The sequence below is a fragment of the Leucopleurus acutus genome (genome assembly GCF_964270905.1).
Source record: "Leucopleurus acutus genome assembly, chromosome: 2".
In the NCBI taxonomy this organism is placed as follows: Eukaryota; Metazoa; Chordata; class Mammalia; order Artiodactyla; family Delphinidae; genus Leucopleurus; species Leucopleurus acutus.
The window spans coordinates 111,959,189-111,972,392 of NC_139143.1; the positions used below are offsets into that span (position 1 = coordinate 111,959,189).

Sequence of the window (13,204 nt, forward strand, 5' to 3'; positions counted from 1 at the left end):
CTTTTGGCAAGCACACTTGAAATTTTAGGTCACAATCTAGTCACATGCATTAATTTGGAGGTTACTAGTTCCCAGATAATTGGATAGATTAGAATTGCTACTATAGTTGCACTAAATTTTGTCTTGCGGTAAAACAGATATTTCAGACAGTCAAGAAAAGAATAGACTTCTCCTCTGGTGGTAGCACTCTACTGATGTCCCATTTTGGTGGCACAATTTCAAAAGCTGTTGTTGGGTTGATAATGCGAATGTCTGATATCACACATAGAAATGATGTCCAACCTCTAGAGCCCGAGAGCAGGTTCTTTACCACAACTGTGGCAGATATTGTCCCTACCTGACCACAAACGCCAAGAGATGGCAATAGAGGTGTGTTCCTCTTAACAAACAATGTTTGTGTCTTGCAAACAACAGAATGCAGTGGAGGTGAAGTGGTGACGTTAAAGCCATTCTTACAAACTCGGTATAAGGAGAGGCCACAGTTTTTGCACTTGAGTGGCTTTTGGATTTGTGCTGTGGAAAGCATTGAGCCGAGTGAAATAAGCTTTCACTATTTCGTTGTGAGCCTTCAGTTTTCAAGGCAAAAAAAATCTGAATATTAGCTGGAGGTCACAATGGAGTGTTGTTTCTCCTTTTTCTAGAATAGTTCTGCCAAGAGAACTTTCTGATGGATGGACATGGTCTATGTGTGCTGCCCTAGTAACAAGCAGCCACATGTGGCTATTATTAAGCACTTGAAAGGTGTGAGCGCGACTGAGAAACTGAAATTTTAATTTAAGTTTAAATGTAAATAGTCACATGTGACCAGTGGCTGATGTATTGGACAGTGCAATCCTAGAATGTAACCGAGATGCCCTGGTTCTCTCTGGAAGCTCCAGATGCCAGCTGCTCAAAGTGAGAGTGGACAGTGAGTTTGACTCCACTGGTGAGTTCCTTTTCTGTACTCTGGGTAGTTTTTGCCTCTCAGGGGAATGCCTCCCTTGCCTTTCCTTTCTGTGAGCAATGAGGCTCACATGGCTGACTTATAAAACACTTTTGGCAGTTGAGAGCACTGTGTTCTGATACTTAACCCTTGCCTGGTTTAGAGGGGATTAGAGCTCAGACCCTCCTTCTGTTCCCCTCCTGGACAGTGAAACAAATCAATGATAAGGGTGTGTGGTATTAGAACATAGGGAATCTTGAATTGCTAACTGAATTTGCCTCATACTCAACTGTCTCTGAGGAGGGTGCCCCTGCCCACTGCCCCCATACTTCCTCTATCTCCTACTCTAGTTTCAGGGTGTGAACACCCGAGGGCAGAAAGTTGGAGCAGAGGCAGTGTTGGTGTGGAATTCACACAGTGGGATTTCACTTTCGCGAGTGCTCAAGCACTTGGGAGAAGTTAGAATTAGCTATTTCTCTGGTTAGAATTAGCTTTAATGTTAATTTTATTATTTATTTATACAAATTTTATTTATTAAAAATAAAAATTTTAATTTTTCAGTAAAATAAATGTGCAAGCTCTTTCATCAAATAAATTGGAAAGTCAGAGCTAATGGCAGAAGCTTCTCTCCTCAGGCCCATGACCTCATTAGAGATAGTACATCTCAGGCACTTAGCACAATGGTACTGATTATTTGGATTATTTAGAATATTTTTTATATATATGTACAATTTGTACCAATTAAAAATGTGTAATTTGTACCAATAAAATTAACACCAAGCTTGTTCTTTATCATTCATTCAAAATACATTGAACAGCTACTATGCAAAGTGCTGGGGCAACTGAATAGTCTAAGACAAAATATGATTTCAGTCATTGCAAAGCTCTTGATCTGGTGGGTAAGTAATATAAACCACTTCTGACATTAGACGGACTGATTTCAAAGCCCTGCCCCACCATTTTCCATTTGTATAAATGGGGGCAAGTTACATGGTATTTACTAAGTGTCAATTTTCTCATATGCAAGGGGGTTATAATGATATCTGCCTCATGAGGATAGTATGAGGCTTAAAAGAAATTATGTATGTATAGCCCTTAGCCAATACTCACACAGAGAGTGCTCAACCGTGTGTTAGCTTATTTGTTTTAAAATGAAGTATAATTGACTCAGGATATTATATTAGTTTCAGGTGTACAGCATAGCGATTTGATATTTTTGTTATGAAACGATCATCACAATAAGTCTAGTTACAGTCTGTCACCAAAGTTATCACAACATTATTGACTATATTCTCTACATTACATTCCCATGACTTATCTATTTTATAACTGGACATTTTTACCTCTTAATCCCCTTAACCTATTTTACCCAATCCTCCACCCCCTTGGTGACCACCAGTTTGTTCTCTGTATCTTTGAGTCTGTTTCTATTTTGTTATTTGTTTGTTTTGTTTTTCAGAGTCCACATGTAAGAGAAAACATATGATATTTGTTTTTCTCTGCCTGACTTATTTTACTTAGCATACATACCCTCTAGGTACTTCCATGTTGTTGCAAATGGCAAGATTTCATTCTTTTTTATGCCTAATATTCCATTGTGTATATATACACCATATATTTATCCATTCACCTTCTGATGAACTCTTAGGTTGCTTCCGTATCTTGGCTATTACAAATAATCCTGCAGTGAACTTTGGGGTACACATATCTTTTTTACCTTTTTTTTTTTTTTTGGCTGTGCCGCAAGGCTTGCAGGATCTTAGTTCCCCGACCAGGGATCGAACCCATGCTCCCTGCAGTGGAAGCACGGAGTCCTAACCACTGGACTGCCAGGGAATTCCCTGCACATATCTTTTAAAATTAGTGTTTTCATTTTCTTCAGATAAATACCCAGAAGTGAAATTGCTAGATTGTATGTAGTTCTATTTTCAATTTTTTGAGGAATCTCCATACGATTTTCCATATGGCTGCACCAATTTACATTCTCACCAATAGTGTGCTACTGATTTGAGTACTTGAACTCTCTAATCAATAGAAATTGATAAGAGGCCAGACAAGAAATTCAGGCAAGTTACTGGGGCTCCTGGTGCAGCATGAGGGAGCAAAACAAGTAACAGGTGCTCTTACTCACTCCTAGGGGTCAGGGGGCAAGCTGGTTCCCTTGGGCAGGAGGCATAACTTAGGTGGTCTGTCCACCCCCTTGGTGGTGCTATGTGCAGGGGTCCTGCATAGTACCCTGCTTCTGTTCCTGGCATCTCAGAAACAGCAGTTCGTTTGTGGCCTTTTTGTATTGTGTCCTAACTGCCCCAACTGCACATGTGCACAGTTATTTTTAGTCCCTTATAGTTTCTTTGTATTCTGTTGCTCAAGGAAACATTTGTGCAGGTGCAAGCACTTTAGTAAAGGGTCCCAGGTCCCAGCCTAGCTCAAGTGTGGGAGGATTTTATGACCCAGAAATTTCTCTCATACACCTTCCCAGCCAATTTCCGGCCAGAGGCAACCAGTTACAATTTTTTTTCGTAGAATTTCAAATAAATAGAATCATAGAGTATGCACTCTTTTGTGTCATTTATTTATTTTCAAGTAGGTAATATATTCACATGGCTTTAAGTTAAGAAGGTATACAAAAGGGCAGGCAGTCTCCTTCCCAGCCCTGACTCCCAAACATTCAATCTTCCTCCCTTGAAGCAAAAATTATTATTAGATTCATGTGGGCCCATCCCATAGCTATCATTATTAATTCAGGGCTTTACACAGGTACTTGAGAACTCAGTTTTAAAGGTTACCCAAAGGATCTTCTGACAGCCCAGCTAAAACAATATAAAATCAGTTTAAAAATAACTGGAGTTCTTTTTAGACTCTGATTCCGAATGTCAGATTGTGACATTTTACCTATCTATGACTTAGGTAACCTTCAAGCCATATCTAGTTCAAGTTCTGGCATCCTATGATTCTCATTTATTGATGAAACAAAAAAATATTGAACAAATATGGAAATACAACCATGAACCAAAGAAAACCAAGCTCCTGGCCTTATTGATGTAATTAGTCCAGTGGGGGAGGGGAAACAAAAATTCACCAAAATAATCATATAATTACAGTCTCAGTGTCATGTGATAGGAATGGACCAGGATAGGGAAGTGTGAAGATGCTTCTCAGAGGTAGAGACTAGAGGTGTGGTTAGAAGGATGAGGATTGGAAGAGCCTACTAGGCACAAAGGAAAGCATATGCAGGTCTGTGGAGGGAGAAAACTGAGGAATTGGAAGAGGCCAGTCTGGCTGGAACAGAGAAAGGATGGAATGTGGTCTGAGCAGTGAGAAGAGGTGGAGAGGTGGGCAGGCCACCAGACCATGCAGGTTAGTTAAGAGGTTTTGTCTAAGGAAGTGGGAGGCCATTGAAGTGGTACATGCTGGGAAGATAAAAGATCACACAGCCATTTGTGTGGAGAAGAGATTAGAGAGGGGCTAGAGGACATGAGGGTAAACCAATTAGAGACTAAATTTGTAGCCCTCCCAGGCCCCTGGCCCTCCCAGACAAAGGGAGTTTGGACTAGGGTGGTGATGCAGGAGATGGTAGAGGACAGATTCAAGGAAATTTTGGGATGTAAAATATATAGAATTTGCTGATAGATGGAATATAGGAAGGAAAGGTAGATTAACAAAATGTCTCTTAGCTTCCTATACAAGATGGATTCAGTTGCAATGAAACTGTTAGTTGAAATTACTTTAAATAATGGCATAATCTGAAGTTATGCAAAATTTTGCCTCAGATGCAATTTCAAGTTTTTAGCTGGGTGGAGAGCATGGCTCTACTTCCTATTTCTGGTATTTCTTAATCTTGTTTTTTAAAAAAATAGAGGATTTTTCTTTTTCTGAAATACTTATTACAGTGGAACCCCTTCTGGAGATTATAAATTTAAATTAGGTAATAACCAGGACTATCTAATTTCTAGGCAATTTTTTTTGTGCTAATTACTATCATTTTGTCACTTCTAAATGTATAATGAAAGTAATTTACATTGCCTTTGTTATTATTATTGTTATTTTTTGCCTGTTTTTCCTGGGATTAGACCGGAATTAGTAGGTTGTTTCTGTTCTTAAGTACTTTCCTTCTAAGAATTTCTTCGTTGATATTGGATGACTGCCCGGCTGGACCTCACATATTTGTGCCCATGTCCCTGCCGGACTCCGCATAAATCCAATGTGTCGAGACGACTGATGGTAGAGTGATTTGCAATCACAAGTGCCATTTACACGTTAATTATTGTTTTTGGGAGTGACCAGGTCACCTCTCGAGGAAGCACGGACGGCCTTTCGAAGGTTGCGCGTCTGCATCCCGTGGCCGCGACCTGGCGACATGCGCATAAGCAGTGCAGCAATGCGAGGCCCGCAGCCTTAAGCGCGGGGTCGCTTCGGGGCGGGGGTAGTGTCTGGTGCAGCTCTTACAGGCAAGGGGCGGTTCCAGAGACTGGGGAAGTCAGCAATTTGTGGGTCCGACCGCTGGAACTTTGAAAGAGAGGCGGAGGAACAAGCGGGAGTTCCCCGCCCCCGTTCCCCACGGTCCAATCCCTTCGGCTTGTTTTCTCAGCCGGCCCGCCCGTCCCCTAACCTGCTCGAACCCATTAAGCGCTAGGGCGGCCCGGTCTCTTTAAGGCCCTCCCGCGCCTGCGCCTTGAGCCTTCCTGACGCGGCCGGGCCGGACCCGGGAGGAGCCGGCGGCGAGCACAGTAGGGGTTGGGTGGTAGTTGAAACCGCGGCGGTGCGGGGGGAGTGGGTCAGCGTCTGAGGCGGCCCCGAGCTCCTGAGTGAGCGCGGCGCTCAAGAGGGGGCGCGAACAGCGGACGGCGGAGCCGGGAGAGAGGCCGAGGCGCTGAGACGCGGCGGCGCGGCTGCCGGCTGGATGGGAAGTTAATGTTTACGGCGGAGTCCACCCAGCGTTTCCAAGGTGAGGGGCGCCGCGCCAGGCCGGGCGGGCCGCGAGCCCGGGTTCCGCGGGGCGCACAGCCGGGCCGAGGCGCGGCGAGTGGGGGCCGCCAACCAAACTTGCGGCGCGAGCGGGGCGGGCGCGCCCAGCCCCCCGGGGCCTAAGTTCCCTGTGGTCGCTGCAACCCTCCTACCGTGGGCGCTGGGGAAGAAACTCTGCCGCGGGACTTCCAGTGGAGTCCCGGGGAGGTGGAGGGACTAGGCAGCTTCGGGAGCGCTTCCTCGTAAATTCTGTGGGGGAATACTGACTCTTCACCCCCGCCCTCGAGGCCAGGAGTCTGTTCCTTCTGGGTGACCTGATGGGGCGAGACCGTCCGCGCCTCTTGCAAAGTTGGCGTCTTTATTTGGCCTCGGGGATTCTGCGCAAAGCCGTGTCTCCAGGCAGGTGATGGGCGAGCCAGGTGTGCTAGATGACGCCCAAGGATGCACTTGGGGAGCGTTTGTAGCCATCACTGAATCACCTTATGACTAGCGGGGCAAGCCTCAAATTAACCACAGCATTTCCGGTAGGTTGGATTGTGGTGTTGGTGTTTGCTTTAGAGTTGCTGTGATTTCTTTGTGGCTTCATTTTTGTCTTTTGGGCTACACAAATCAACTCAGCTGGCATTCTCTCACCGAAGAGTTAACCAAAACTTTTGGAATGGTTTCTTCACTTTCCTATCTGTTGTTGTTAGAGGTGATTTCAAAAAGTAGCATTTTCTTGCAAAGATTTCTTTGGGTTACAGTGTAGAATAACAGACTCCTTTTATTGCTGAAAGAAATCCGGTGCTTCGTGAAGATCAAGAAAAGTTATCTGTTCATAGTTTTTACCTTTGTTCTGGGTTGAAATGTGTTAGCAGCTTTTTTTGTTTTGTTTTTTAAAAAAATTTTATTAATAAACTTTCGGCTGTTTACCAGAAGCTCCTTTTCTATTCTAAATGCTAGTGTTAATGTCTCTGAGAAATTTGTGTCAAAGAAATCTTAGAAAACTTATTGTAGTATAATATATTTTAAAAAGTGCACAATCTTGAGTATGCAGGTAAAGAATTTTTACTAAGTATACTATCACAGATCAAGAAACAGAACATTGCTAGGTTGAGGTTTATGTCTAGGAGTGGAACTCTTGGTTTATGAGGTATGTAAATGATAAAACTTTAGCATTAGATACAGTTGAACATTTTCCCAGTGTGCTACCAATTATCAGGGAATGGTATTCCATTTACCTCATATCCTTGCTAATGCTTGTCAGTTTAAAAAATTTTTGCTATTTTGGTAAAAGTGTAGTAATATATGTGTGGTCTTATTTACATTTTTCTGATGATTGTGGTTGGGTATCTTTTGTTGGCCATTTATATGTCGTCTTTTGTGAAGTGCCTGTTAAGTCTCACTATTATTTTTTTTAATTGGTCTGTAATTCTTTATTCTGGATATGAGTTCTGTGTGTGTGTGTGTGTATACACATCTGTCTTCCATGAGTCCTTTCTGGACTTAATCTTTTTCCACTCTGTATGTTGCCTTTTCACTCTTTTAATGGCCTTTTTTTGATGACTGGAAATTGTTATTTTTTTTCTTTTTTTTTTTTGCGGTACGCGGGCCTCTCACTGTTGTGGCCTCTCGCGTTGCGGAGCACAGGCTCCAGACGCGCAGGCTCAGCGGCCATGGCTCACGGGCCCAGCCGCTCCGCGGCACGTGGGATCTTCCCCGACCGGGGCACGAACCCATGCCCCTGCATCGGCAGGCGGACTCTCAACCACTGCGCCATCAGGGAAGCCCGGAAATTGTTAATTTTAATGAAATATACTTAATCCTTCCCTTTATGATTACTGCTTTTTGTGCCCTTATTTAAGAAATCTTTGCCTAGCCTAAGAATATGGAGATATTTCCCCATGTTACTGTACAGAAGTTTTATTTTGTTTTACTTTTCGTATTTAAGATGTACGATTTACAGTAAATTCCAGATGGATTGTAGGGGTCCAGCTTCACTTTATACCATATGGGTATCTATTTGACCCAGCACCATTTACTGAATATACCATCGTTGCCCTTCTGCACTGTGTGACACTTTTTCATAAATCAGGTGACTGTATAAGTGTGGATCTGTTTCTGGACAGTATTCTGTTTCATCGGTCTATTTGTTATCCTTGCACCAATATCACTATCAACTGATGTAACTTTATAATAAGCTCTGATATCTGTTGTTCATGTATATATATATATATATATATATATATATATATATTTTTTTTTTTGGCTATGCTGGGTGTTAGTTTCCTCACGCGGGCTCCTCGCTGTGGGCTTCTCTCTAGGTGTGGCGTGTGGGTTTAGTTGCCCTGTGGGATCTTAGTTCCCCCATCAGGGATCGAACCCGCATCCCCTGCATCGGAAGGTGGATTCTTAACCACTGGACCACCAGGGAGGTCCCGATGGTTGTTCCTATTTTGTTCTTTAAGATTGTCTGGGCAGTTCTTGGGTCTTAGAGTTTCCACATAAATTTCAGAATCTTGTCCATTGCTACAAATTTTGGAAATAGAGAATTGACATCTTAACAATATTGAGTTTTCCAGTTTATGAACATGGTATATTTCTCCACTTATTTATGTCTTTTAAAATTTCTCTAATATTTTGTAGTTTTCTGTATAAAAGTCTTCCACATCTTTTTTTAAAATTATTTACTTTTGGCTGTGTTGGGTCTTCATTGCTGCACATGGGCTTTCACTAGTTGCCGTGAGCAGGGGCTACTCTACGTTGCGGTGTGCAGTCTTCTCATTGAGGTGGCTTCTCTTGTTGCGGAGCACAGGCTCTAGGCGTGCGGGCTCAGTAGTTGTGGCTCATGGGCTCTAGAGCGCAGGCTCAGTAGTTGTGGCGCACGGGCTTAGTTGCTCCGCAGCATGAGGGATCTTCCCGGACCAGGGCTCGAACCCGTGTCCCCTGCATTGGCAGGTGGATTCTTAAGCACTGTGCCACCAGGGAAGTCCCACATCTTTTCTTATTTATTCTTAGGTATTTGTTTTTTAAAATATTATTGTAAGTGATATTTTAAAACATTTGTGGCCAGTATATAGAAATACAGCTGATTTAGGGGGGTGGGGAGAGTGGCTCTGGGATTATTTTGAAACAAATCCCAGATGTCATTTCATCAATAAATCCTAAATCTTTAATTGTCCCTTCAAGACCTAGTCCAAATTACACCTTGTATGCTCTAGTTTTCCAAGGTTTTAAAATCTCTTCTTGTATGTTATCTCCAGTGTCTGGGACCAATTAAAGATTTATAGAGTGTTTAACATGGAGTGTAACTGTGTTAGGCTCTGGGGATATGAAGCTGATTAAGATGCTGCCCCTGCCTTTAAGAAGTTGAGAGTCTAAGAGGAGTTGCAGAAATTCAGAAGACCTTTATCCTCCACTAGGAGAAGTGCTGTGATGAAAATTGGTTTGGCTGCATGCAAAAGGGGCATTTAAATCCAAGTGTGGGGCACGTACTGTGCCTGGCTCCCGGTGTTCTGAGAGCTGCACGGAGGAATTGGGCTGTGGGTGAGGGCTGCTGTTACCGCGCATACTTCTGCATTATTCCTTGGCTTTCAGCCTTGAGCCTCGCTCCACTCTTCTTGAGTCTGGAGTCTCTCCAAGTCACTGTTTCCAGAGAATAAATTTATGAGAGGATGTGAATAGTGGAGGAGGGAAACTGGAGGTCCATGTACAGACTTTACCAGACTTTAAACCACTCACCTGCTCTTCAGCCCCATACTTCTTCCCCACTGACTATATCCCCCGAGACTCTCAAGGGCTGAGCCTTCTGGGGCTCTGTGAGCGAGGCACATCAGCCCGTTGACCATATTCCCTTGTGCAGGCCTGTAGGTTTAGCTTCCCATCCTCTACTCAGTTACTTATTCCTCAGTTACTTACGGCATCTATGAAACAAGAAAAAGTCTCTTTTCTTGTTTCATAGATGCCATATCTCTCTTACCTACCTGAGATTGTTAAAGACAGTTTCTTTAAGCTTTCTTTTTCCTTGCATAGCTTGTTTCCTCCAAGTTACTTTTTTTCTGTTTGGTATAGTCTCAGCAGTAGACGCCCTCTTCAGAGGTCTGATAATCCTCCTTGGTTGTTTGCTTGTGACTGAGGGACCAAATACATCAGGTAGCAGTACTTTTTAAAAATTTAAGTGTGATTGCACACCGTAAAATATATAGATTTTAAGTGTATAGTTTGATGATTTTGCTGTGTGTACACCTGTGTAATGAACACAAGGTACAGAGCATAGTGAAACCCCTAGAAAATTCCTTCATATCCCTTCTATCTTCCCCACTCCTTGCCCAGAGGCAACCACTATTCTGATTTCTGTCTACATAGATTAGCACCAGTATTTTCTAAAGTTGCCCAGGTGATTCCAGTGTGTGGTCAGGATTGAAATCATTGGTTTGGGTGGGCTGTTTGAGGCTCTCTCCAGTGTCTGTCTTTCCGTTTGTCCTGGTCAGATTTCCCAGAGAGTATCCCAGTTTTCTGCTTGGAGGCCAGAGGTCTAGTTGCCGGTGGTCTGGGAACTCAGGAAAAGAGGGCTGGGTAATGAGCCATAGAGCATTTAATATGAAGGGACATACAATTTGCCTCTTTTTGTTAGGATACCTTCATCTTCCGCCATGTGTGATTTACCCTTTTTAGAGAATAAATCTCTAACCTGCTGCCTCATTGAGGTTGGGTCACTCAGCAACTTGGGAGAGGCATGGGCTCTAGGTTTCTAACTGTTCAAACAGCTTTCACCTGATCCTTTCTTTCTTTAGTCTCCCTTCCCCCTCTGTGTTCTGGCAGTTCCTGAACCCTTTGAGGATTCTGTAGCGCAGAGTGGGTTTGTTCTTAGTTGTCAGCACTGCTGTCTTATAATTTGTCTTTGACCAAATCAGTTGTCACTCATCCATCTTTCCAGCTTCCAAAATTTCGTTGCTGTTGTTTCTTCCATTCCCTCAATCCTTATGGTTTGTGTCCTAAAAACAGAACAAAACAACAGCAACATTTTCTTTATCTTGTTTTAGTAGGGTTTCGTGAGGGAGCAAAATTAGATGTGTGGGTTCAGTCTGCAGTCTTAACGTGCAAGTCCCTCATCTGCTTTCCATTCATCATACAAAAATGTGCTGCCATCTGCCCACCACTGTTTTCTCCTCCCTGTGGGGTTGTAGCTGTTAAAATTTCTTTACTGTTATCTACATAGAATGTTAGGAGGGAGAGCACTTAAATGTTGGATCAAACTGTAATTTCTCTAGAAACCTCTAAATTCTTTTGAGAAGTTTACATTGTCCCAGAATCTTACAATCTCAGGATTGGAAATGATTTTAAAGATAAGCCAGCTTAGTGAGCTATTTGATACTTTCTGTAGTGGGAAACTCGCTATAAAGAGAGAAATGACTGGAGAAACAGAGTGGGCTGTGGACCTCTGCAGTGGGTCTGGAAATCAATATGTGCGTTAAACATTTAATATTGAAAGAACAAATAATAGATCTTGCATATTTGTAACACAGAAATTATCAAAAAGTCATGGTGGTTTTGTTATTTTAATCAATAATTCTTAAATCCAGCTACTGTCATGGGTGGGAGGTAATACTTAGAATTTTTTTTGTTTTTTTTGTTTTTTGTTTTTAGCTGAGTTCTCTGAATACTTATTACAACGGGTCATCAGCAGTAATAGGGGTACGGGAGAGAGATAGGAGATGCATTTGCCCCTCAGGTAGATCTTGGGGGTCTGCCAGCCTGTGGGGGTTTCCTTCAGGCCCGCCTTCCACCAGATGCGCTTCAGGTCTCTCTTGAACTTGATTTGCTGCCGTTTCAGGCGTCCTTCCTTGACTTTCCGCGGTAGGTACTGGGTCCTCTTGACCAGCTTGCGGTACTTGCGATGATTCATCTTGTACTGGCAGATCTTGAGTGTGTTTTTGCTCTGCATCTGGGGTGCATCCCAGACCTCCTTACCCTACTGCTCGACCCCTTCTCCCACCTGGCTGGGCGGACACTCAGAGTTGGGCTGGAGACACAGTCCCTGGGACCCCAGCGTCCAGTCTGGGCAGGAGGTAGCCAGCTCTCCAGGTCAGCCAGCTCTCCAGGTCAGCCAGCTCTCCAGGGGGCTGATGGATATATTCCTGCACAGCAGCATCTCCTCAAGCTCCAGATGGACCCGTCTGCCAGGGAGGGAGGCAGCACCACTTGGGCCTGTTGGTTGCGTGCTGTAGCGAGGCCTGCAGGCATGCCTGCCCAGCACCCCTGAGACAGGCCAGGACCCACTGCAGCCTACCCGGGAACAGCCCTGAGCAGCTGGGAAGTGAGGCGCACCAGGAGCAAGGTCTGTGTGTGGCGGCGGCCCCAGGTGCTCAGTGGAGCCTCCGTGAGCCTCAGCTTCACCCTGAGGTGCCCACTGCGTGGGTGGTGTGGACTCTCAAGTCCCAGGTCCCTAGCCCAGCCGGCAGCAGCTGCCTCTGCTGTCCCTGGTGCCCGCGGCCTCATGCTGACCCTACCCAGACACTGCTGGGAGACTGACCATTCTGCTGCCCAGTATTTTTTGTTTTGAGAAAAAGATTATATTCCAGAAAAAATTGAAAAGTATTGCTAAAGTTGTAGAAATCTTATAGTTAACGTAAACTGGTAAATTAATTAGAACCACCCATTAAAGCCTCTCTGTTAAGCTCCTCTGATAACTTTGTTATGCTTTGCACTCCTTTTTTCTTTAAAACACTAAGTATGTTTCCAAATGCTCTTTGAGATAAGCGTTTTTTATCATAAAGTTCATGATGAAATGAAAATATTATTCTCAATATAATTTGTTTTTTCTTAGGCTAAATTTATAAAATTTTATGTGTTTACCTTTATATTGTGTCCATCCTTATCTGTGTTACAGTATCCTTTTACATTTAAGATTTATGCTAGATAGTGAGTGGGTTTTTTTGTTATTTTCTGTAATGCCCTTATTTAGCCCTTTGTTACTCTTCATATTAATTTTGGACAAGTTACATAAAATATAAAAGTCTTCTTGTCACTGCACACAGTTTTATATGTTTGCATATAAAATTCAAGCTATCAATTAAAGATAACATTGGCAGTTATTACTATCTGTTTTGGCGGTATGATAGTCCTTCCTCATTGGAAATATGTAGGTTAATTAATGTGTGTTTTGTGGCTAGAAGCTGTTGACTGTGGCCTCATATGTTTGCTCAGAAAGGGTCACCCAATTTCTCATAATTGTAAGTTGCCTGGTGTGTTTATTTGTTGCCATTCCCAGATGTTTATTACTGTCTCTGTACTTCATGAGAGCATTCCCTGCCTGTGCTGTTGGCAGTTTATTGTTTA

General features: G+C 43.3%; 1 protein-coding gene and 1 pseudogene across 9 annotated transcripts in view; one reads left to right on the forward strand and one right to left on the reverse strand.

Moving 5' to 3' along the window:
* The first annotated feature begins 5,681 nt into the window (after positions 1 to 5,681).
* EVI5 (ecotropic viral integration site 5) overlaps positions 5,682 to 13,204 on the forward strand; it is a 207,889-nt gene continuing 200,366 nt past the window's right edge. For all 8 annotated transcript variants that reach the window (XR_014326026.1, XM_082834512.1, XM_082834513.1 and 5 more), the window contains exon 1: positions 5,682 to 5,867. The gene's annotated coding sequence lies outside the window, so the exon portion shown is untranslated. The remainder of the gene's footprint in view (positions 5,868 to 13,204) is intronic.
* Positions 11,206 to 12,364, reverse strand: LOC309974410 (small ribosomal subunit protein mS38-like; annotated as a pseudogene). The gene has a single exon. The product of its transcript is annotated as a small ribosomal subunit protein mS38-like (transcript).